This window comes from Pristiophorus japonicus, chromosome 2 (genome assembly GCF_044704955.1).
Source record: "Pristiophorus japonicus isolate sPriJap1 chromosome 2, sPriJap1.hap1, whole genome shotgun sequence".
Lineage (NCBI taxonomy): Eukaryota > Metazoa > Chordata > Chondrichthyes > Pristiophoridae > Pristiophorus > Pristiophorus japonicus.
This window is the reverse complement of record NC_091978.1, coordinates 8,942,379-8,963,872: the sequence shown is the minus strand read 5'-3', so window position 1 is coordinate 8,963,872 and position 21,494 is coordinate 8,942,379.

Here is a 21,494-nt window from a genome sequence, read left to right as displayed (position 1 = left end):
ATTCTCCAGTCCAGGCAACATCCTCGTAAATCTCCTTTGCACCTTTCCAGTGCAATCACGTCCTTCCTGTAATGTGGTGACCAGAACTGCACGCAGTACTCCAGCTGTGGCCCAACTAGTGTTTTGTACAATTCAAGCATAATCCCCCTGTTCTTATATTCTCTGCCTTGGCTAAAATGGCAAGTATTCCGTATGCCTTCTTAACCACCTTATCTACCTGGCCTGCTGCCTTCAGGGATCTGTGGACCTGCACTCCAAGGTCCCTTTGTTCCTCTCCCTTTGTGCTTAAACCTCCTGAATATCGAAAGCTGCACCTCCAAAGTAGGCCGCTGATAAAAGCGATGGCCTTTCTTCAAACCCTGCTCCACGCCCCGAACACATGATGTAAGCTGCCACCTCAGTGTGCTGCTGTGTGAGTGCTGCAAGGAAGAAATACAGTTATACAGCGCATTTCACCCCCTCAGGATCTTCCCAAAGCGATTCGCAGCCAGTGACGTACTGGTTGAAGTGTAGTCACTGTTGTAATGACGGACTCGCAGCAGCCGAGCGCACAGCAAGCTCTGTAGGGGGTGGTGGGTCTCCCAGCTTGCCTTCCTGACCCAGAGCCGTTTCGAGTCGCTCCCACTCCCTGGTTCTCGACCTTGGATTTATTAATCAGCGTGTGTTAAAGTGCAGCAGACAACTGCTTTCGACAAGGTCCCACACAAGAGATTGATGTGCAAAGTTAAAGCACATGGGATTGGGGGTAGTGTGCTGACGTGGATTGAGAACTGGTTGTCAGACAGGAAGCAAAGAGTAGGAGTAAATGGGTACTTTTCAGAATGGCAGGTAGTGACTAGTGGGGTACCGCAAGGTTCTGTGCTGGGGCCCCAGCTGTTTACACTGTACATTAATGATTTAGATGAGGGGATTAAATGTAGTATCTCCAAATTTGCGGATGACACTAAGTTGGGTGGCAGTGTGAGCTGCAAGGAGGATGCTATGAGGCTGCAGAGTGACTTGGATAGGTTAGGTGAGTGGGCAAATGCATGGCAGATGAAGTATAATGTGGTTAAATGTGAGGTTATCTACTTTGGTGGGAAAAAAAGAGAGACAAACTATTATCTGAATGGTGACAGATTAGGAAAAGGGGAGGTGCAACGAGACCTGGGTGTCATGGTACATCAGTCATTGAAGGTTGGCATGCAGGTACAGCAGGCGGTTAAGAAAGCAAATGGCATGTTGGCCTTCATAGCGAGGGGATTTGAGTACAGGGGCAGGGAGGTGTTGCTACAGTTGTACAGGTGAGGCCACACCTGGAGTATTGTATACAGTTTTGGTCTCCTAACTTGAGGAAGGACATTCTTGCTATTGCGGGAGTGCAGCGAAGGTTCACCAGACTGATTCCTGGAATGGTGGGACTGACATATCAAGAAAGAATGGATCAACTGGGCTTGTATTCACTGGAGTTCAGAAGAATGAGAGGGGACCTCATAGAAACGTTTAAAATTCTGACGGGTTTAGACATGTTAAATGCAGTAAGAATGTTCCCAATGTTGGGGAAGTACAGAACCAAGGGTCACAGTCTAAGGATAAGGGGTAAGCCATTTAGGACCGAGATGAGGAGAAACTTCTTCACCCAGAGAATGGTGAACCTGTGGAATTCTCTACCACAGAAAGTTGTTGAAGCCAATTCACTAAATATATTCAAAAGGGAGTTAGATGAAGTCCTTACTACTCGGGGGATCAAGGGGTATGGCGAGAAAGCAGGAAGGGGGTACTGAAGTTGCATGTTCAGCCATGAACTCATTGAATGGTGGTGCAGGCTAGAAGGGCCGAATGGCCTACTCCTGCACCTATTTTTTATGTTTCTATGTTTCTATGTGTACAAAGAAGGTAAGGATTTTATTGAAGAAAGCAAATAACACAAATTCACTCCAATAAAACCGTAAAATCTTACAAAAGTTTCTCAACAATGGGGAATACTTTATTACAGGTTGGGTTGAGACCGCTGATGCGGTTAGACACGTTTTTGGATTTATCTCCGGTGAGTACCCAATTTCCTTTGTAGGTTTTAAATTCTTTAGGTAATTTTTACCCGCTGGATAGTCTAGGCCGACCAAGTGAGTTGGTACTGATGTTCCACTGATTGGTTTTTGACGTTCTTTTCTCCGATGTCGCTATGCTCATAGAATGCATACGGGATTGTTTCTTAGAACAGTATGTTACAGAACCTACAAGGGAGCAAGCGATCTTAGATCTGGTCCTGTGTAATGATACAGGAAAAATGAACGATCTCCTAGTAAAAGATCCTCTCGGAATGAGTGATCACAGTATGGTTGAATTTGTAATACAGATTGAGGGTGAGGAAGTAGTGTCTCAAACGAGCATACTATGCTTAAACAAAGGGGACTACCGTGGGATGAGGGCAGAGTTGGCTAAAGTAGACTGGAAATACAGACTAAACGGTGGCACAATTGAGGAACAGTGGAGGACTTTTAAGGAGCTCTTTCATAGTGCGCAACAAAAATATATTCCAGTGAAAAAGAAGGGCGGTAAGAGAAGAGATAACCAGCCATGGATAACCAAGGAAATAAAGGAGAGTATCAAATTAAAAACCAATGCGTATAAGGTGGCCAAGGTTAGTGGGAGACTAGAGGATTGGGAAAATTTTAAACAACAGCAAAGAATGACGAAAAAAGCAATAAAGAAAAGAAAGATAGATTACGAAGGTAAACTTGCACAAAACATAAAAACAGATAGTAAAAGCTTTTACAGATATATAAAACGGAAAAGAGTGATTAAAGTAAATGTTGGTCCCTTCGAAGATGAGAAGAGGGATTTAATAATGGGAAATGTGGAAATGGCTGAGACCTTAAACAATTATTTTTCTTCGGTCTTCACAGTGGAAGACACAAAAACCATGCCAAAAATTGCTGGTCACAGGAATGTGGGAAGGGAGGACCTTGAGACAATCACTATCACTAGGGGGGTAGTGCTGAACAGGCTAATGGGACTCAAGGTAGACAAGTCCCCTGGTCCTGATGAAATGCATCCCAGGGTATTAAAAGAGATGGCGGAAGTTATAGCAGATGCATTCGTTATAATCTACCAAAATTCTCTGGACTCTGGGGAGGTGCCAGCGGATTGGAAAGCAGCTAATGTAACGCCTCTGTTTAAAAAAGGGGGCAGACTAAAGGCAGGTAACTATAGGCCGGTTAGTTTAACATCTGTAGGAAAATGCTTGAAATTATCATTAAGGAAGAAATAGATAGGAGTAGTGCAGTCAAGCAGATGCAGCATGGATTCATGAAGGGGAAATCATGTTTAACTAATTTACTAGAATTCTTTGAGGATATAACGAGCATGGTGGATAGAGGTGTACCGATGGATGTGGTGTATTTAGATTTCCAAAAGGCATTTGATAAGGTGCCACACAAAAGGTTACTGCAGAAGATAGAGGTACGCAGAGTCAGAGGAAATGTATTAGCATGGATAGAGAATTGGCTGGCGAACAGAAAGCAGAGAGTCGGGATAAATGGGTCCTTTTCGGGTTGGAAATCGGTGGTTAGTGGTGTGCCACAGGGATCGGTGCTGGACCACAACTGTTTACAATATAAATAGAGGACCTGGAAGAGGGGACAGAGTGTAGTGTAACAAAATTTGCAGATGACACGAAGATTAGTGGGAAAGCGAGTTGTGTAGAGGACACAGAGAGGCTGCAAAGAGACTTGGATAGGTTAAGCGGATGGGCGAAGGTTTGGCAGATGGAATACAATGTCGGAAAGTGTGAGATCATCCACCTTGGAAAAAAAAACAGTAAAAGGGAATATTATTTGAATGGGGAGAAATTACAACATGCTGCGGTGCAGAGGGACCTGGGGGGTCCTTGTGCATGAATCCCAAAAAGTTAGTTTGCAGGTGCAACAGGTAATCAGGAAGGCGAATGTAATGTTGGCCTTCATTGCGAGAGGGATGGAGTACAAAAGCAGGGAGGTCCTGCTGCAACTGTATAGGGTATTGGTGAGGCCGCACCTGGAGTACTGCATGCAGTTTTGGTCACCTTACTTAAGGAAGGATATACTGGCTTTGGTGGGGGTACAGAGACGATTCACTCGGCTGATTCCGGAGATGAGGGGGTGACCTTATGATGATAGATTGAGTAGACTGGGTCTTTACTCGTTGGAGTTCAGAAGGATGAGGGGTGATCTTATAGAACCATTTAAAATCATGAAAGGGATAGAGAAGATAGAGGCAGAGAGGTTGTTTCCACTGGTCGGGGAGACTAGAACTAGAGGGCACAGCCTCAAAATATGGGGGAGCCAATTTAAAACCGAGTTGAGAAGGAATTTCTTCTCCCAGAGGGTTGTGAATCTGTGGAATTCTCTGCCCAAGGAAGCAGTTGAGGATAGCTCATTGAATGTATTCAAGTCACAGAGAGATCGATTTTTAACCAATAAGGGAATTAAGGGTTACGGGGAGCGGGTGGGTAAGTGGAGCTGAGTCCACGGCCAGATCAGCCATGATCTTATTGAATGGCGGAGCAGGCTCGAGGGGCTAGATGGCCTACTCCTGTTCCTAATTCTTATGTTCTTATGTTCTTATGTTTCTTCCTGTGGTTTCTCGCCGTGTGCTCTCGATCTTGTTGTTCTGAAGTGTTTGGTCAGAAAAGTTTTCCTGTGATGGTCAGAATAGAGTCGTTCTCTTGGTACGATCGGCCTTCAATTATACTCTTAAAGGCTGCTTAATCTTCGCGCCAAATCTAACGTTTCTTTTGTTTGAGTTTTGTTGCCCATTGATTTTAAGTGGTCTTCTTTGTATAAGTTTTGGCGGGCTAGCTAACTGAAACTTGATTAAATGTTTTAATCTGGCGTTGATAACTTTGGGATTGTCATACCCCTTATTTATGAGCTGATGAACTCTTGTCCATTGTGATAGCACTGCTTTGGCTTCGGGAAGTCTGGGCTGAGCCAGATATTTCTATGCATGTTGAAAAAGGTGTTGGTATATATATGTGATATTTGGGTCCTGTGGGTGGGGTGGATAATGTTTCCTCCGTGGTCGATTGTTTAAATGCTAATGTTTTCTGGGAGCCTGACAATGGTTAAACAGCTGCCCCAGGCAAGCTGCTTAGCTACAATATCCAAATTCTAAATCCCACCCCTCTGTCACTGCAACTTTTCCCATAGGCCCAAATATGCCTTTTAAAATCCAAAACTTGGTTAAAACTCGTAGATTTCTTCCATATGAATTTTAGGATCCCAAAATTTCTGTTTAATAGTCCCAAATCGAATTTTCTTTTCAGTGATTCCAAACACTGGGGGGTTTCCACAAATTTTGGAATCTTACAGTCTCCCATTTGACACTCTTCGCCACAGAGTGTCATCCTCAGTGAACAAAATTCTTGGAACCCGAGAGCTAAAACCTTCCTCTGACATTTACCTAGCTAAACCCAAATGTACATTGGATTGCTATTTACAGGTAAATTCAGTCATTCCAATTACATTACAACATAGAGGGGGTCCAACGCCCCTCCATTACTCCAGTTTCACAATACACAGTAAAAACGCACACAGTACAAACTTTTTACAATACTTGACCTCTGCGCTTTTACAGCAGGTGGAATCTAAACCGGACATCACCAGGTGAATGCGATTTTTCTGCGGTGTTCTATCATATTTTGTGTTTCCCTCCCTGATACAATCCTTCGGCTCAGCTAGGGCTCGTCCAGCACCCTCTGGTGCTGGGATCGACGCCTCCTGCCCCTCACCCTGCAGGTAATACACCCTAAATAAAAAATCATCACGAACTGGCAGATAACTAAAACGTGGGAAGCTATTCTGATCCAGGGTGGGATCTCTATATTTCTAACAATATCCCACCAGGGTGCAACGGTGCTATCCGAAATTTCGCCCCCGATCTTAACTGTTTTTTGTTGTAGAGTATGGAAATGTTTCTGTGATACCTCTACAGCTTTCAGTCGGGCGGTAAGATGTTCGGGTAGAGGGGAGGATTTCATATCCGAAATGTGCAACGTAATCTTGTAAATTTGTGAAATTGTTATTGACAGTGAGGTGAACAATGGAGGGTTCAGGAATCGGAACAATCCGTTCCTGGGCCACTTGAACTTCCGCCTCGCGTTTAAAACAAAAACTGCTTTCACTCATCGGACACCAACTGTGTTGTCCATGTTGGTAGTGGGGCGCACGTGTGGTGACACAATATGTCCCACCTCCTATATTTGCTACCTGTGGAGGAGCATGGTTTTGTGCCATTACCTCCATGGTACAGTTGATAGCTTGTGCGCCAGCAGCTTTGAACCCGCATTGTGGTCTGGAAAAGGCGTTCAAGTGCTGGGGGGCACAGTATTACGTGTGCGACCCGGCTCCGGCACCCGGAGAGGTCAGTACCTGCCATTGCGTGCTCCCTCTTAATGACATAGGGTGGGACCGCTGAGAAATGAACATGTGCACCTCCTTAAATGATCCCCATATTCTCCACCCTGTACAGCGGCGCGGGTCGGGCTGTCCCACCCATAACATGTATCCTTACAACTATCCCCATGATGATATGGTTGGACCGCCCACAATCTACTGGGACAGGGTCGGCTTCAGAAGCTAGACGGAGCCGACACGGGCTTAGCGAAATATTAAACGGGTGGAGGGCTGCGAGATGCTTGTTGCTGATCCAAGAGGGGACTTGGCCTTGCTTTAAATCCTCCAGGTTGTTGCAGCCCTCGCCCAGCAACCGTGCCCCATACAGCACGCACACCTCATTCCTCGCAGCCTGATCTGAGACATTCCTATCCTCCTGTATAAGTGCATTTACTGTTTTTGCGTGTCTTCCCAGCTCAGCAATAACCTCTTTTAAATAGACCATCGTAGCCTGGTCCTCATGTAGCTCTGAGCCTACCACTGTATTCTCTTCCCTCAGGATCTTCCGTAGTTGGTCTTTTAGACCATTTATTTGCGTTTGCAGTTCCATAGCGTCCATGCTATTTATCACAGAGGATCCTGTATTGTATGCAGTGAAAATATCGTTCCAGGTTCCCCTCCTTTGTCTCCCCATGCCCATCGTGTTCCCAGCGTATAGTGTGTATAAATCTGCTTTGTCTACGTTGCCAAAATCTAATTCGTAAAATTCCATGAACATTTCTCTGAGTCGGGCCTGGTACAGCTGCTCTGTCTCCTTCGGGCACCATGCAGGTAAGTGTACTTCTGTAAGGTTTAAGGTGACTGAAGCTACTGCATAGTGTACCCCTGGTATTCCTCGTTGTCATCTCTGTGACCCGTACTCGCCCCCATTAGGGCGAGCAGGAGCAAGGCCCCTCTCATCATTCGGTTCCTTCACTGTAGGGACACAAAATAGATAGCCTTGCTCTTGGGAAAAACAGTTCTCTGGCTTGGCGAAGGTGATCCAGTTCTACAATCCAAATTAAACTCTAAAATTTTAAACATTCCAACTAAAATACTAAAACTTAAACTCAAAAACAATCCTGAAAAGCTAAGTACACCACCACCTGTCCCCGGGTGGCCAAGCTAGTTCCTGCTTGCCCCATGCCTTTACCGGTCCTTTGGCCACATGTACACTTGAGTGTACGGTGGCTTGTGCCTTCGAACTCGGAGAGTTCTTCCCAGGGGCCTTTCCCGAGTCCCAGATAATGGGCGGGATAGCTCCTCCTGTACGACAGTTCACCACCCCTTGGTGAAGGGCCGGTGAGTCTGCTACTTCTTCGGTGGGTTCCGCAAAACCCGAGGCTGCCGGCTGGGGAACCTCATTTGGAAGCTGGTCCACCACTACTTCCCATGTGAGTCCCTCACCATCGAAGGCTGCAGCCTGGGGATCCCTATCCCAGAATGATCCTTGACCTTGGGCATTCTTTTACGGGCTGCAACCCTCCCAGGGCTGAACCGCTGAAACTGGGGTGCTGGCGACCACAGTGTCTTTGGCCGGGAGTCCTTCTCCTTTGGGCTACGGCTAACAGGGGTCTATCCGAGTCCCAGATGATGGGTGGGATAGCCCCTCCTGTAGTGCAGCTCACTGCCCCCAATGGTATGGTCTGCGGGTCGGCGACTTCCACTGTGGGATTCCCACTATTGCTAGCTGAGGATCCCTGTCCTGAGGACGGTTCACTGCCCTCAATGGAAGCGGGATGGAGAACGACCCTGCCTGTTCGTTCCCTGTGAAACCCACTAGACTGTATGGGACCCCATTAGATAGAAGCATAGAAACATAGAAAATAGGTGCAGGAGTCGGCCATTCGGCCCTTCGAGCCTGCACCACCATGCAATAAGATCATGGCTGATCATTCACCTCAGTACCCCTTTCCTGCTTTCTCTCTTTACCCCTTGATCCCTTTAGCCCAAAGGGCTATATCTAACTCCCTCTTGATATATCCAATGTACTGGCATCAACAACTCTCTGCGGCAGGGAATTCCACAGGTTAACAACTCTCTGAGTGAAGAAGTTTCTCCTCATCTCGGTCGTAAATGGCTTACCCCTTATCCTTAGACTCTGTCCCCTGGTTCTGGACTTCCCCAACATCGGGAACATTCTTCCTGCATCTAACCTGTCCAGTCCCGTCAGAATTTTATATGTTTCTATGAGATCCCCTCTCATCCTTCTAAACTCCAGTGAATACAGGCCCAGTTGATCCAGTCTCTCTTCATATGTCAGTCCAGCCATCCCTGGAATCAGTCTGGTGAACCTTCGCTGCACTCCCTCAATAACAAGAACGTCCTTCCTCAGATTAGGAGACCAAAACGGAACACAATATTCCAGGTGAGGCCTCACTAAGGCCTTGTACAACTGCAGTAAGACCTCCCTGCACATACACTCAAATCCCCTAGCTATGAAGGCCAACATACCATTTGCCTTCTTCACCGCCTGCTGTACCTGCAAGTTTGCAGATGACACTAAGCTGGATGACTAATGTACCATGACACCCAGGTCTCGTTGCACCTCCCCTTTTCCTAATCTGCCGCCATTCAGATAATATTCTGCCTTTGCGTTTTTGCTACCAAAGTGGATAACCTCACATTTATCCACATACTGCATCTGCCATGCGTTTGCCCACTCACCTAACCTGTCCAAGTCACCCTGCAGCCTTTTAGCATCCTCCTCACAGCTCACACCGCCACCCAGCTTAGTGTCATCTGCAAACTTGGAGATATTACACTCAATTCCCTCATCCAAATCATTAATGTATATTGTAAATAGCTGGAGTCCCAGCACTGAGCCCAGCGGCACCCCACTAGTCACTGCCTGCCATTCTGAAAAGGACCCGTTTATCCCGACTCTCTGCTTCCTGTCTGCCAACCAGTTCTCTATCCACATCAGCACATTAACCCCAATACCATGTGCTTTAATTTTGCACACCAATCTCTTGTGTGGGACCTTGTCAAAAGCCTTTTGAAAGTCCAAATACACCACATCCACTGGTTCTCCCTTGTCCACTCTACCAGTTACATCCTCAAAAAATTCTAGAAGATTTGTCAAGCATGATTTCCCTTTCATAAATCCATGCTGCCTTGGACCGATCCTGTCACTGCTTTCCAAATGCGCTGCTATTTCATCTTTAATAATTGATACCAACATTTTCCCCACTACTGATGTCAGGCTAACCGGTCTATAATTAGCCGTCTTCGCTCTCCCTCCTTTCTTAAAAAATGGTGTTACATTAGCTCCCTCCAGTCCATAGGAACCGATCCAGAGTCGATAGACTGTTGGAAAATGATCACCAATGATCCACTATTCCTAGGGCTACTTCCTTAAGTACTCTGGGATACAGACTATCAGGCCCCAGGGATTTTTTGGCCTTCAATCCCATCAATTTCCCTAACATAATTTCCCACCTGGTAAGGATATCCTTCAGTTCCTCCTTCTCACTAGACCCTCGATCCCTTAGTATTTCCGGAAGGTTATTTGTCTCTTCCTTCGTGAAGAAAGAACCAAAATATCGGTTTAAGTGGTCTGCCATTTCTTTGATTTCCATTATAAATTCACCTGAATCTGACTACAAGGGACCTATGTTTGTTTTCACTAATCTTTTTTTCTTCACATATCTATAGAAGCTTTTGCAGTCAGTTTTTATGTTCCCAGCAAGCTTCCTCTCATACTCTATCTTCCCCCTCCTAATTAAACCCTTTGTCCTCCTGTGCTGTATTACAAAATTCTCCCAGTCCTCAGGTTTTTTGCTTTTTCTGGCCAATTTATATGCCTCTTCCTTGGATTTAACACTATCCTTAATTTCCCTTGTTAGCCACGGTTGAGCCACCTTCCCCATTTTATTTTTACTCCAGCCAGGGATGTACAATGGTTGGAGATGTGATCTTTAAATGTTTGCCATTGCCTATCCACCATCAACCCTTTAAGTATCATTTGCCAGTCAATTCTAGCCAATTCACATCTCATACCATCAAAGTTACCATCGATAGAGGTGAGGCGGCTGGGTTATCTGCATATACAATGGTGCTTGAAGCTCCAGTATCTAGCAGATAGGTCCCTGTCACCATCTCCACCTCCACCTTAATGCACGGTCTCCTGTGTGCATTGTATTCGAGGGGACACAGGTACACAGGCGGCGCTGGTTCTAGTCATGGGTCGGGATTTGGCAGGGCGGATGGTGTTTCCCTCCCGATGGCCGTAGCTACCTTCCCTGGGCCGTCCAATACGGACCAGAGCACAGCCAAGAACTCCTCGAAGGAAGAGGGAGAGTTCGGCACTCCGGGTCCGGGTCTGGCCTTTTGGGGGCAGGTGCTGGGGGTTCCTTAGCTACGTTAACCTTCCAAGGGTTCCGACAATCCTTTCTCCAATGCCCACTTTTCCCGCACCCAAAGCAGTTACGCTTGGTGTCAGAAGAGGTAGCTGGTGCCTTTCCCACTTTTCTTGGTGGGGCCTTAACTCATGTACCCTCCTCCGTCCCTCAGCCGCTCCTAAGAGCCAGGGTTAGTTGCCTAATCACTGACTCCTCGGTGGCGTTGGGATCCCTAGGATCGAACCACAGCTCGGCTTTGGCCTTCACCTGTGGCAAACTGTTTGCCACCAGGCTCCGGAACCAGTGGGCCCTCTCATCCCGGGTCAAGTGATCCCGGTCAAGGGTCCCACTGCAGGCGCTCTCGTAGACGGGCCACAGCCTGTCTGCGAAAGCTTGTGGGGTTTCCCCTGCCTGTTGCGTCGTCTTCTCCACTCAGGAGAAGGGACTCCCGTCATTTGGGCCCATAACTTCCAGGACTTCTTCCTTGACTGCAGGGTATGTACTCTGCCCTCTCTTGCTTTCCGCAGAGAGAGACTGGTGTACTCTACTGTCTAGGGAGAATAGGAAAATTTTTGCCATTTCGGATTCGTCGCAACCCTTTAACCCCCCCGCCTGTTCCACCTCCATGAGTGGACCGAGAGGTCCCCTTTGTAAGTGAGCTTACCCAGGTGGCTTACCATAGCCCTAAGCTGTTGGGTGCCGTGGGGAACCAAAAAGTGACTTTCGAGAGGCCCCTGGCCCCCATCACCATTGAGCGGGCCAAACTTTTGCTGCCGGATCGGGCACATCGGCTCTGGTCCCGGCCCATCTCGTATTGGCTCGCCCACCTCTCCCTGCTGCCAAACCGAGCTAAAACCTGGCGCCACAGGTGGTGGTCCGCAATCTCTGCCCGCCTCACAAATCGTTCGCCCCTCCTGCTGCCCAACCGCGTCCAACCCCAGGGCCACAGCTAGTGGTCGAAGGTCCCTCCCCGTTCGCCCCTCCTGCTGCCCAACCGCGTCCAACCCCGGGGCCACAGCTAGTGGTCGAAGGTCCCTCCCCGTTCGCCCCTCCTGCTGCCCAACCGCGTCCAACCCCGGGGCCACAGGTAGTGGTCGAAGGTCCCTCCCCGCTCGCCCCTCCTGCTGCCTAAACCGGTCGTTCCCCGGCACCACAGGTAGTGGTCGAAAGTCCCTCGCCACTCGCCCCTCCTGCTGCCCAACCGCGTCCAACCCCGGGGCCACAGGTAGTGGTCGAAAGTCCCTCCCCGCTCGCCCCTCCTGCTGCCGAACCGGTCATTCTCCGGCACCACAGGTGGTGACCGAATGGTTTCCCCCTGCTCTTCCAGGTCCTCCCGGGCCGCACCCGGGCTTATTAGCATACCATGCCTTTAGCCTAGGACAGAGCAAGGTTCAGACTATTTATTTGTTGCTGGCAGGGGCTGTGGTCTCCCGACTCAAACGCCCTAGTGCTTGCTGCTTTGTAAGCTGCCTGGACGTCTCTCAACCTCTCCTCCTGCTCTTTAATTGTCCTGGTGAGGCGGACGTTTTCTTCCCGCAACACCGGTTCTTGACCCTTCGCTTCGGTGACCTGGCACTGAAGGTAATCCTGGCGGTTTCTATGTGTTTCCACTAACCGTAGCTTCCCATGCTTTTGCTTGCCTAACTCCTCAAATAATCTCTCCCCCATGATAGCTCTGGCACTCGAGTGTTCCTCAAACTCCCTGAGCTCTGCCTCCAGCCACTCGACTTTCTTGTCCAATTGCTGGACCTGTCGCTGTAGGCAGACTAACCATATTGCTTTCTCCACAGAGCGCTTATGGTCCTTACTCTCAGTCCGTTTGGCTGCAGCGTCCACAGGACGCTCAGCGCACAATAGGTTCACTACCCATTTCTTTGTTATATTGACTTTCTTGAATATGTAAGAGGAACTCCTTTCTTCCATTTTGCTTCTTTCCTCAAAAACAGTGTCAACTGCATCACACCCTTTTGACCAAGGTCCTGCCATGGTCGCCATTCTGTAGGGGGTGGTGGGTCTGTCAGCTTGCCTTCCTGACCAGAGCGGTTGCGAGTCGCTCCTACTCCCTGGTTCTCGAGCTTGAATTTATTAATCAGGGTGTGATAAAGTGCAGCAGACATCTGTTTTGTACAAAGAAGGTAAGGCTTTTATTCAAGAAAGCAAATAACATAAATACACTCCAATAAAACTGTAAAATCTTACAAAACATTCTCAACAATGGGGAATACTTTATTACAGATAATAAACACAACAGAAATATCTCCCACCTCCCACTTACTCTCTAACTCGGTCAAACTCTAGGGTTCCAGGGATTAATGCTCACCAGATCCTTCCTTTGACAGCTAGGGCTGGTTCACGGTTTCAGGGTTCTTTGGTTGCAGCCGGTTTGTCTTGCCGTACTTCGGATGTGGTCGAAGACCTCTGCTGTGTAGGGAAGCCAGTTGGGTTGAGTCCGCTGATGCGGTTAGACGCGTTTTGGATTTATCTCTGGTGAGTACCCAATTTCCTTTGTTAGCAATAGGGTTTTAAGTTCTTTAGGTAATTTTTACCCGCTGGATAGTCTAGGCCTACCAAGTGAGTTGGTACTGATGTTCCACTGATTGGTTTTTGACGTTCTTTTCTCCGATGTCACGACATTTCTCACCGTGTGCTCTCGATCTTGTTGTCCTGAAGTGCTTGGTCAGAAAAGTTTTCCTGTGATGGTCAGAACAGTTCTTCCAGTGATGGTCAGAATAAAGGTCATTCTCTTGGTACGATAGGCCCTCAATTATACTCTGAGAGGCAGCTTAATTTTTGCGCCAAATCTAACATTTCTTTTGTTTGAGTTTTGTTACCCATTGTTTTTAAGTGGTCTTGTTTTGGTGGGCTAGCTAACTGAAACTTGATTAAATGTTTTAATCTGATGTTGATAGACTTTGGGATAGTGATACCCCTTATTTATGAGCTGATGAACTCTTATCCATTGTAATAGCACTGCTTTGGCTTCGGGATGTCTGGGCTGAGCCAGATATTTCTATGCATGTTGAAAAAGGTGTTGGAATATGTATGTGATATTTGGGTCCTGTGGGTGGGGTGGATAATGCTTCCTCCGTGGTCGATTGTTTAAATGCTAATGTTTTCTAGGAGCCTGACAATGGCTAAACAGCTCCCCCAGACAAACTGATTAGCTACAATATCCAAATTCTAAATCCCACCCCTCTGTCACTGCATCTTTTTCCCACAGGCCCAAACATGCCTTTTAAAATCCAAAACTTGGTTAAAACACGTAGATTGCTTCCATATGCATTTTAGGATCCCAAATTTTCTGTTTAATAGTCCCAAATCGAATTTCCTTTTCAGTGAGTCCACACACGGGGTGGGTGGGGGGTGGTTTCCACGAATTCTGGAATCTTACAGCTCCCACAAACAGCGACGTGATAATGACCAGTTCATGGGGCCGAAATTGTTGGCCTCACGCCCACTGCTGCCCACTGCCGCCCACTGCCGCTGACATTCCACTGCTCGAACCGTCGAGTGCCACTTTCAATGTGGCCTCGATCAGGCCAACATCCCCAGCATCGAAGCACTGACCACACTTGACCAGCTCTGCTGGGCAGGCCACATTGTCCGCATGCCCGACACGAGACTCCCAAAGCAAGCGCTCTACTCGGAACTCCTTCATGGCAAACGAGCCAAAGGTGGGCAGAGGAAACGTTACAGGGACACCCTCAAAGCCTCCCTGATAAAGTGCAACATCCCCACCGACACCTGGGGGTCCCTGGCCAAAGACCGCCCTAAGTGGAGGAAGTGCATCCGGGAGGGCGCTGAGCCCCTCGAGTCCCATGATCGAGAGCATGCAGGAAACAAGCGCAGGCAGCGGAAGGAGCGTACGGCAAACCAGTCCCACCCACCCCTTTCCTTCAACCACTGTCTGTCCCACCTGTGACAGGGACTGTAATTCCTGTATTGGACTGTTCAGTCACCTAGGAACTAATTTTAAGAGTGGAAGCAAGTCTTCCTCCATTCCGAGGGACTGCCTATGATGATGACGATGTAGGAAACGCGACAGCCAATTTGCACGCAGCAAGCTCCCACAGACGGCAATGCTTACAACCTGACTGAGATCCAAACCGCGAGAGTTTGAGTCAGCTGCCGCTGCTTATCTGATCAGCTCTTAGTCCAAAACAGTGAGAGCAGCCAATAATGTGGCGTGCTCTTACCCTGCCAGGACCGTATCATTTGTTCTCGGCTTGGCTGCAGCAGGGAAGTATATGCTTCATCCATCTCTGTAACATCGGCCATCTCCGCCTCTGCCTCAGCTCAGATGCCACTGGATTTCGCACATCTGTTGTGTCAGCTGCGGCTCAGTTAGTCGCACTCTGATATGTGTCTGTGTCTTATGTATGTATAGCACCACACTGTGATATGTGCGCGCACTAGATCCAAACAACAGAGCTGGTCTCCAGTTGTCTTGGTCAATCCTTGTCACTGGACCAAGACCTAGATCTGTCAAGCCCGTGTGGTGACTGGAGTGCAACGGTCACCCCACGTTAAAAAAATCCACACACAGGTATCTTCCACCTTTCAGGATCTGGAATATTAGGTCCTTCATTGAAACACCTGTGAACACATCCCTTTTTGGCAAGTCATCCTCGATACGAGGGACTGTCTATGAGTAGCACTCTTGTCTCGGGGTCAGCATATTTATGGGTTTAAGTCCCCCACTGGCGCCCCCTGGCTGCAGTGTGTACCGTCTACAAGACGCATTGCAGCAACTCGCCAAGGCTTCTTCGACAGCACCTCCAAAACCCGCAACCTCTCCAACCTCGAAGGACAAGGGCAGCAGGCGCATGGGAACACCGCAAGTTCCCCTCCAAGTCACACACCATCCCAACTTGGAAATATATCGGCCGTTCCTTCAGCGTCGCTGGGTCAAAATCCTGGAACTCATTCCCGAACAGCACTGTGAGCAATTTCACCACACGGACTGCAGCGGTTCAAGAAGGCGGCTCACCATCAGCTCTCAAGCGGCAATGAGGGATAGGCAATAAATGCCGGCCTTGCCAGCGACGCCCACATCCTGGTGGTCTCCTCCTGTTCACTATGTTTTTAGACAGCTGCCATTGGTGGACCGAAGGGAATTCGAGATGCACAGGAGGCCAGAGTTGGGGAATGGAGAGGTCTTGGAGGGTTATAGGGTCTGAAAGCAATACCGACTTGAATGAGGGTTAAATAACAACTTACATTTGTAAAATGCCATTAACTTTGGAAAATGTCCCAAAGCATTTCATCGGAGTGATGTTGCCAGGAGTGGAGAATCTAAGCTATGAGGAAAGATTGGATAGGCTGGGTTTGTTTTCCTTGGAACAGAGGAGGCTGAGGGGGCACCTCATTGAGGTGTATTAAATTATGAAGGGCCTAGATATCGTGGATAGAAAGGGCCTATTTGCTTTAGCAAAGGGATCAACAACCAGGGGGCATAAATTTAAAGTAATTGGTAGAAGGTTTGAAGGGGAAATTTCATCACCCAGAGGGTGGTGGGGTCTGGAACTCACTGCCTGAAAGGGTGGTAGAGGCAGAAACCTTCATCACATTTTAAAAGTATTTGGATGTGCACCTGAAGTGCTGTAACCTACAGGGCTACGGACCAAGAGCTGGAAAGTGGGATTGGACTGGATAGCTCTTTGTCGGTCGGCGCAGACACGATGGACTGAAATTGTCTCCTTCCATCCTGTAAACGTCTATGATTCTATGATTCTATGATTAACAGACACAATCTGACACCAAGCCTTATAAAGCGATATTAGGACAGGTGACCAAAAGCTTGTTCAAACAGGTAGGTTTCTAACTAGTATTTTAAAAGCGGGAAGAGAGGTCGAGAGGCGAAGAGGTTTAGGGAGGGAGTTGCAGAGTTTAGGGCCCAGGCAGCTGAAGACACGGCCACCGATGGTGGGGGTGATGAAAATCAGGGATACCCAGGGCCTGAATTGGAGGAATACAGATATCTCAGAGGGTTGTAGGGTCGGTGAAGGCTACAGAGATAGGGAGGGGCGAGGTCATGGAGGGATTTGTACATGAGTGTGACCATTCTACATTGGAGGCTTTGTCGGACCTGGATCCAATGTACGTCAATGGCCACAGAGGGTGATGGGTGAACGGGACTTGGTGCGAGTTAGGACACAGGCAGCAGAATGTCAATTGAGCTGAAGTTTACGGAGGTTGGGAAAATGGGAGGCCGGCCAGGAGTGCGTTGGAATAAATTTGTGATGACACCAAATTGGGGGGATATTCAATACTGAGGAGAGCTGCCACAAATTACCTGGATGGGGTCCCCTGAAGGTCGTCCCATGTTTGCTTATTTTGTTTTTGATGCTTTTTATTTGTAGTTCTTCGACCCTCCGCGGGCCCGACTCCATCCTCGGCGGCACTTGGGCGGCAAGTGCCTCTGCCGCCGAGAATGAGACCTCCCGCCCTTTGCCGCCCAGATTGGCGGTGTCAGTTGTCCATTTTCCGCCCGCTGACCTTTGAGGGACCTCGGCCATGAATATCCCGCTCAAAGTACCGTCCGGTACCTCGGCGTGCGGAGGCCTTCATCAAATTTGGACCTCATATGTTTTAGGTGTTGGCTGAGGGATAAACATTGGCCAGGACACCCCAGCTCTCCTTCAAAATAGTGGCCATGGGATGTTTTACATCCAGCTGAGAGAACAAACAGGGAAAGGATTCAACATCTCATCCGAACGACAGTGCAGCGCTCCCTCAGTCATGTCAGCCTAGATTTTTGCGCTTGTGGATGTGGAGTGGGTTTTGAACCCACAAACCTTCTGCCCCAAAGGCGAGAGTGCTACCCACTGAGCCACGGCTGACACAACTACAACCAGCGGTGCAAACCCTTTGGATGAGATGTTAAACCACGACCTCATCGTAGGCAGTCCCTCGAAATCGAGGAAATATAGAAACATAGAAACATAGAAAATATGTGCAGGAGCAGGCCATTCAGCCCTTCTAGCCTGCACCGCCATTCAATGAGTTCATGGCTGAACATGAAACTTCAGTACCCCCTTCCTGCTTTCTCACCATAACCCTTGATCCCCCGAGTAGTAAGGACTTCATCTAACTCCCTTTTGAATATATTTAGTGAATTGGCCTCAACTACTTTCTGTGGTAGAGAATTCCACAGGTTCACCACTCTCTGGGTGAAGAAGTTTCTCCTCATCTCGGTCCTAAATGGCTTACCCCTTATCCTTAGACTGTGACCCCTGGTTCTGGACTTCCCCAACATTGGGAACATTCTTCCTGCATCTAACCTGTCTAAACCCGTCAGAATTTTAAACGTTTCTATGAGGTCCCCTCTCATTCTTCTGAACTCCAGTGAATACAAGCCCAGTTGATCCAGTCTTTCTTGATAGGTCAGTCCCGCCATCCCGGGAATCAGTCTGGTGAATCTTCGCTGCACTCCCTCAATAGCAAGAATGTCCTTCCTCAAGTTAGGAGACCAAAACTGTACACAATACTCCAGGTGTGGCCTCACCAAGGCCCTGTACAACTGTAGCAACACCTCCCTGCCCCTGTACTCAAATCCCCTCGCTATGAAGGCCAACATGCCATTTGCTTTCTTAACCGCCTGCTGTACCCGCATGCCAACCTTCAATGACTGATGTACCATGACACCCAGGTCTCGTTGCACCTCCCCTTTTCCTAATCTGTCACCATTCAGATAATAGTCTGTCTCTCTGTTTTTACCACCAAAGTGGATAACCTCACATTTATCCACATTATACTTCATCTGCCATGCATTTGCCCACTCACCTAACCTATCCAAGTCACTCTGCAGCCTCATAGCATCCTCCTCGCAGCTCACACTGCCACCCAACTTAGTGTCATCCGCAAATTTGGAGATACTACATTTAATCCCCTCGTCTAAATCATTAATGTACAGTGTAAACAGCTGGGGCCCCAGCACAGAACCTTGCGGTACCCCACTAGTCACTGCCTGCCATTCTGAAAAGTACCCATTTACTCCTACTCTTTGCTTCCTGTCTGCCAACCAGTTCTCAATCCACGTCAGCACACTACCCCCACTCCCATGTGCTTTAACTTTGCACATTAATCTCCTGTGTGGGACCTTGTCGAAAGCAGTTGTCTGCTGCACTTTAACACACGCTGATTAATAAATCCAAGGTCGAGAACCAGGGAGTGGGAGCGACTCGAAACCGCTCTGGGTCAGGAAGGCAAGCTTGTGTGGGACCTTGTCGAAAGCCTTCTGAAAGTCCAAATATACCACATCAACTGGTTCTCCTTTGTCCACTTTACTGGAAACATCCTCAAAAAATTCCAGAAGATTTGTCAAGCATGATTTCCCTTTCACAAATCCATGCTGACTTGGACCTATCATGTCACCATTTTCCAGATGCACTGCTATGACATCCTTAATAATTGATTCCATCATTTTACCCACTACTGAGGTCAGGCTGACCGGTCTATAATTCCCTGTTTTCTCTCTCCCTCCTTTTTTAAAAAGTGGGGTTACATTGGCTACCCTCCACTCCATAGGAACTGATCCAGAGTCAATGGAATGTTGGAAAATGACTGTCAATGCATCCGCTATTTCCAAGGCCACCTCCTTAAGTACTCTGGGATGCAGTCCATCAGGCCCTGGGGATTTATCGGCCTTCAATCCCATCAATTTCCCCAACACAATTTCCCGACTAATAAAGATTTCCTTCCGTTCCCCCTCCTTACTAGACCCTCTGACCCCTTTTATATCCGGAAGGTTGTTTGTATGCTCCTTAGTGAATACCGAACCAAAGTACTTGTTCAATTGGTCTGCCATTTCTTTGTTCCCCGTTATGACTTCCCCTGATTCTGACTGCAGGGGACCTACGTTTGTCTTTACTAACCTTTTTCTCTTTACATACCTATAGAAAATTTTGCAATCCACCTTAATGTTCCCTGCAAGCTTCTTCTCGTACTCCATTTTCCCTGCCCGAATCAAACCCTTTGTCCTCCTCTGCTGAGTTCTAAATTTCTCCCAGTCCCCAGGTTCGCTGCTATTTCTGGCCAATTTGTATGCCACTTCCTTGGCTTTAATACTATCCCTGATTTCCCTAGATAGCCACGGTTGAGCCACCTTCTCTTTTTTTTTTGTGAGTTCTCAGCTGACTGAACAGTCCGATACGGGAATTGCAGTCTCTGTCACAGGTGGGGGCAGACAGTGGTTGGAGTGTCTGGGTGGGTGGGGAGTCTGGTTTGCCGCACGCTCCTTCCGCTGCCTGCGCTTGGTTTCTGCGTGCTCAAGGCGACGAGACTTGAGGTGCTCAGCGCCCTCCCGGATGCACTTCCTCCACTTAGGGCGGTCTTTGGCCAGGAACTCCCAGGTGTCGGTGGGGATGTTGCATTTTATCAGGGAGGCTTTAAGGGTGTCCTTGAAACGTTTCCTCTGCCCACCTTTGGCTCGCTTGCCGTGTAGGAGTTCTGAGTAGAGCGCCTGCTTTGGGAGTCTTGTGCCAGGCATGCGAACAATGGAGGCCTGCCCAGCGGAGCTGGTCGAGTGTGGTCAGTGCTTTGGTGCTGGGGATGTTGGCCTGATCAAGGACCTGGGAGGATAGATGCACCAACGTTAGCGTCCCCGATCAGGCCAACAGGAGATGGTGATGTATGACCTCAAGGTGATCAGTTGGTGATGCAGGATCTTATAGGATGTCAGGTGGGTGTTCTAAAACTTCATAGGAGATTATAGGATAACACAAGTGGTCAAGTTAGTGGCTAGGTCACTCTTAATGGTTAATCAGACTAGAAATCTCCCACTCTAGTCTCAACTTTCTGAATCAATATTAGAATGAACATTGGGTGATTGGAACTGGATGGAAGATGATTTCATTCCTGCCGTGGTTGCACAATAGGAGAATGAGTTGGGTTGGGAGATAGTCTCGGACTCAAAGGGCCAAAATGGCCTCCTTCCGTGCTGTAACTTTCTATGATTCTATGATAGTCTGTGCAGGTCAGTATTGAATAGAATAGATGAAAGAAATAAAAGTTGCATTTATATAGTGCCTTTCACGACCTCAGGATGTCCCAAAGCGCTTTACAGCCAATGTCATACTTTTGAAACGTAGTCACTGTTGTAACGTGGGAAACGTGGTAGCCAACATGCGCACAGCAAGCTCCCACATACAGCACTGTGATAATGACCAAATAGTCTTTAGTGATGTTGACTGAGGGATAAATATTGGCCCCAGGACACTGTGGATAACTCCCCTGCTCTTCTGCGAAATATTGGCCATGGGATCTTGTACCTACACTTGAGAGGGCAGACAGATCCTCGGTTTAACGTCTCACCCACAGTGCGGAGCTCCCTCAGCACTGCACGGGAGCGTTAGCCTAGATTTTTGTGCACAAGACGTTGGATTGGGACCTGGAGATGGCAGGATAGATGAATATTGTTGAGATTTTCTTAATTAACTTTAGGGGCGTATTCACGAAGAGGTTCCCTCAAGAGATGAAAGGAAACAGAGGAGATTCATGATAGAGTAGATTATACATCACCATCATAGGCAGTCCCTCGAGTCGAGGATGACTTGCTTCCACGCCAAAAAGTTCACAGGTGTTTCAATGAAGGACCTAATATTCCAGATCCCGAACTCCATCCTGAAACATTAAAAAAAACATAGAAAATAGCTGCAGGAGTAGGCCGTTCGGCCCTTCGAGCCTGCACCACCAGGCTTGCAGGGTGGAAGATGCCTGTACGTGGATATTTTTAATGTGGGGTGACCGTTGCACACCA